The sequence below is a fragment of the Corythoichthys intestinalis genome, chromosome 13 (genome assembly GCF_030265065.1).
Source record: "Corythoichthys intestinalis isolate RoL2023-P3 chromosome 13, ASM3026506v1, whole genome shotgun sequence".
NCBI lineage: Eukaryota > Metazoa > Chordata > Actinopteri > Syngnathiformes > Syngnathidae > Corythoichthys > Corythoichthys intestinalis.
The window spans coordinates 40,158,539-40,163,640 of record NC_080407.1 but is presented as its reverse complement, the minus strand read 5'-3'; the positions used below and the strand labels follow the sequence as shown (position 1 = coordinate 40,163,640).

At 40.4% G+C, this 5,102-nt stretch overlaps 1 protein-coding gene across 1 annotated transcript in view; it reads right to left on the bottom strand.

Moving 5' to 3' along the window:
• The window catches only part of LOC130928951 (gastrula zinc finger protein XlCGF57.1-like), a 107,554-nt gene that overhangs the window by 84,204 nt on the left and 18,248 nt on the right, over window positions 1–5,102 (bottom strand). The gene's annotated exons all lie outside the window — the stretch shown is intronic.

The window sequence follows — 5,102 nt, the reverse complement described above, 5'->3', positions numbered from 1 at the left end:
CGGCCCCCTTGAACCTTGCAACCTTTCGCCACATTTCAGGCTTCAAAAATAAAGATATAAAATTTTAATTTTTTGTCAAGAATCAACAACAAGTGGGACACAATCGTGAAGTGGAACAAAATTTATTGGATAATTTAAACTTTTTTAACAAATAAAAAACTGAAAAGTGGGGCGTGCAATATTATTCGGCCCCCTTGCGTTATTACTTTGTAGCGCCACCTTTTGCTCCAATTACAGCTGCAAGTCGCTTGGGGTATGTTTCTATCAGTTTTGGACATTGAGAGACTGACATTCCTGCCCATTCTTCCTTGCAAAACAGCTCGAGCTCAGTGAGGTTGGATGGAGAGTGTTTGTGAACAGCAGTCTTCAGCTCTTTCCACAGATTCTCGATTGGATTCAGGTCTGGACTTTGACTTGGCCATTCTAACACCTGGATACGTTTATTTTTTAACCATTCCATTGTAGATTTGGCTTTATGTTTTGGATCATTGTCCTGTTGGAAGATACATCTCCGTCCCAGTCTCAGGTCTTGTGCAGATACCAACAGGTTTTCTTCCAGAATGTTCCTGTATTTGGCTGCATCCATCTTCCCATCAATTTTAACCATCTTCCCTGTCCCTGCTGAAGAAAAGCAGGCCCAAACCATGATGCTGCCACCACCATGTTTGACAGTGGGGATGGTGTGTTCAGGGTGATGAGCTGTGTTGCTTTTACGCCAAACATATCGTTTTGCATTGTGGCCAAAAAGTTCAATTTTGGTTTCATCTGACCAGAGCACCTTCTTCCACATGTTTGGTGTGTCTCCCAGGTGGCTTGTGGCAAACTTTAAATGAGACTTTTTATGGATATCTTTGAGAAATGGCTTTCTTCTTGCCACTCTTCCATAAAGGCCAGATTTGTGCAGTGTACGACTGATTGTTGTCCTATGGACAGACTCTCCCACCTCAGCTGTAGATCTGTGCAGTTCATCCAGAGTGATCATGGGCCTCTTGGCTGCATCTCTGATCAGTTTTCTCCTTGTTTGAGAAGAAAGTTTGGAAGGACGGCCGGGTCTTGGTAGATTTGCAGTGGTCTGATGCTCCTTCCATTTCAATATGATGGCTTGCACAGTGCTCCTTGAGATGTTTAAAGCTTGGGAAATCTTTTTGTATCCAAATCCGGCTTTAAACTTCTCCACAACAGTATCTCGGACCTGCCTGGTGTGTTCCTTGGTTTTCATAATGCTCTCTGCACTTTAAACAGAACCCTGAGACTATCACAGAGCAGGTGCATTTATACGGAGACTTGATTACACACAGGTGGATTCTATTTATCATCATCGGTCATTTAGGACAACATTGGATCATTCAGAGATCCTCACTGAACTTCTGGAGTGAGTTTGCTGCACTGAAAGTAAAGGGGCCGAATAATATTGCACGCCCCACTTTTCAGTTTTTTATTTGTTAAGAAAGTTTAAATTATCCAATAAATGTTGTTCCACTTCACGGTTGTGTCCCACTTGTTGTTGATTATTGACAAAAAAATTAAATTTCATATCTTTATGTTTGAAGCCTGAAATGTGGCGAAAGGTTGCAAGATTCAAGGGGTCCGAATACTTTTGCAAGGCACTGTAACTAGTGATGCAGGATAATACATTTTTCAATTTCCTCCTCATTCCAACCGATAACCGATAATGTCAAGCCGATAATTCAATTAAAAGATTTATGTAAAATTTTAAAGTATACACTAAAGAAAATATTACTGTGCAAAAATATAATTTATTGCCCTTTTTTTCAACATAAAATATGAACATGTCATCAATTCAAACATCTAAATGATGACAGATTGTCTGACATTGCGTAATGGTAAACTTTTGGCAACAATTACTTAAAGAGTAAATACCTAAGTTGCACAAAAATGCCTTTAAAAGTAAGCCATTCCTAACGTATATAACATTAATACACTGCAAAACACACCTCCTTAAAACTAGTCAGTTTTAAGTGTAAATCTATTGGCAATCAGTGAAATTATCTGCCATCGCTTCAAGTGTATTTCTCGCAGATTTCTTGGAAGAAAAACAGCTAGCTGAAAATAATCTTAACAGCCTTGTTTTAAGCAATACATTATTATACATAATCAAAAAATAAAAAAACTTGGAAGAAGGAAAGATTTTGAATGATATTGGTGGCTACAGAATATTGATTTAAGAATTTGACTATCTACTGTGACTGTAATTGATCAGAGAAATACGTTAAATTATTTGAAAAGTGATTGCTAATGTTATATGCTTTGTTGCACACTGTGAAAATGATTAACTCAAAAGAGCGAGATGTCATGTACCCATTCTGCAGCGCTTTGTTTACATTTGCAGCTTTCACGACATTTGCTTTACAGCAGCTAAACTGATACACGGCAGTCCTATTTGGATGGGAGTTGGAGCTCGCATCCGCGTGCGTGTTGTTTTGTGCCTGAGTTTTGTAAAGCCGAAAATAAAGGCAGCGTTACAAAGTCATCTGACCGCTCGTCATTTTACATACTGAATGCATTATTGACTGGCTGACTTCGTTTCCTCCATGTTTAAATTATCATCTAACCACTGTGCCGTCATGATAAGCTTTCTTACTGGACATCACATTTTCATGAAGAATGGTGGTCGTATAAACTACATTATTTTTTTTAATCCAGGGCTTTGGTTCTCGGGTCATTTAGGTAAAAAAAAAAAAAAAAACGTGTCTCGTCTCGGCGGCAGCTACATTCGGACCGGATAATCCACCCGTCCCAGCCGGTTCGCCGCGGCGTATTCGGGTCCTGGCTCTGCTCGCACGCTGTGGGGGGACGCTCGAGAAACCGGAGTGTTCGCCGGAGGTCCCGAAGCCGGGCTCGGCCTGCCCCGCCTTTGGCGAGGCGGCGGCGGCCTGCCGGACCGGACAGAGCGTTGGGCTCCGTCGGAAGACGGCTACTTGCCGACTATCGGTCTCCAGTCGTGCCGGTGTTTAGCCTTAGATGCGAATTTACCACCCGCCTTGGGCTGCATTCCCAAACAGCCCGACTCTGTATCGTCACAAGCCCTGTAGTTTTAACTTAGTTAGTGTTTACAATAGCTTTAGCATTCCCGCTAGCGGGAGCCTAGTATTCGTTCCAAAAATCTTTGTGATGCAGTTTTAAATGGCTGCTGGGTTAGTGGTTTTGAATGAGGACGCTTTCTTTCTGCCTCGTAGAACTTCTACGGTATATGTTTCGCAGATGCCGAGAGCGTCGTTTTTTTTTAGTAACAGCCGCCATAATATTCAAATACTTCTTGTTGTGTCTGAAGCCCCCGAGGGAGGAGGGGTTGAGGAGGCGGCGTGCTGAATTCTTCGGTTGCGCACATTTTGAGGCTAAATCAAGTATATAATTATCGGATTGCATTATCGGTTGAATTTTTTAATATCTGGATTATCTGTGTGACGTCATAATTGCCATTATCGGCCGATAATTATCGGTGACTGATGTTATCATGTATCTTTAATTATAACGTATTATGTATGCCCATGTAGTAGTATACAATTATTAATGCGACGTATTTTTAATATGTAGATTTCTTTAAGAAATGTTTTCAATCATGTTGGAAAGGTTCATCATTTCATTCTTTTGCACTAGATAATGCTTTCAGTATTTGACCTCATTGTTTGTGATTTATTACTGTGATTTGTGTTTATTTGTACTTTAATAAAGAATTTAAGTGTTAAAAAATGTTTGTGAATTAATAAGTGTCAACAAAAATTGAACTGCTAGATTAGTCAAAAAAAACAACAACAACCTAAAAATATATAAGTATTAGAATAGGTGACTAATCATTAAAAAAATCTGCTGACTAATCGGGAAAAAATTGTTGTCTGGGACAGACCTAAAACGAACCCAATAAATCGACAAATAAGCCGCATTGGACTTCGAGCTGCAGGATTCAAAATGAGGAAAAAATGTCTTAGTCGTGATTTAGTGACTTGTGATTTGTTCAAGCATTCAAGATAATAATTATATTTTTCGAACCATGCATGCATTTCGAAACGTTGTGAAAATAATCAATAGGAGAAATTAGCCGGTACAGCATTGGCTTTATAGTTCACAATATTTACGTAAAATAAATGCTAACTGGACGTTTTTTGCTTTTAGTCAAGAATCAAGACCGTTTTACGCCCATATTTATAAATAATTCAGGGATTTAAGCATTTATTCACAAGATTTTTCAATGGAAAAAGTTTAAAAAGGTCGCCGCTCCATTTGCAGACTGACATGCATCATAGTTCGCAATATTTACGTAAAATACATGCTAACTGCACGTTTTTTTGGGGGGGGGGGGGTTATGACAGATATCATTTTGTGTCATCCGGGAAATGATCTCACTTTTGAATGGATGTCAAGTTACAGTAGTTACATAAATTGCCGGATAACACTTAATGACATCTGTCATTTGTCGGCTGCACATCCATGATGCGAATCTCCCGTTCCACCACATCCAAAAGATGCTCTATTGTATTGAGATCTGGTGACTGTGGAGGCCATTTGAGTACAGTGAACTCATTGTCATGTTCAAGAAACCAGTCTGAGATGATTCCAGCTTTATGACATGGCGCATTATCTTGCTGAAAGTAGCCATCAGAAGTTGGGTACATTGTGGTCATAAAGGGATGGACATGGTCAGCAACAATACTCAGGTAGGCTGTGGCGTTCCAACGATGCTCCATTGGTACCAAGGGGCCCAAAGAGTGCCAAGAAAATATTCCCCACACCATTACACCACCACCACCAGCCTGAGCCGTTGATACAAGGCAGAATGGATCCTTGGTTTCATGTTGTTGACGCCAAATTCTGACCCTACCATCCGAATGTCGCAGCAGAAATCGAGACTCATCAGACCAGGCAACGTTTTTCCAATCTTCTATTGTCCAATTTCGATGAGCTTGTGCAAATTGTAGCCTCAGTTTCCTGTTCTTAGCTGAAAGGAGTGGCACCCGGCATTGTCTTCTGCTGCTGTAGCCCATCTGCCTCGAAGTTCGACGTACTGTTTGTTCAGAGATGCTCTTCTGCCTACCTTAGTTGTAAAGGGTGGTTATTTGAGTCACTGTTGCCTTTCTATCCGCTCG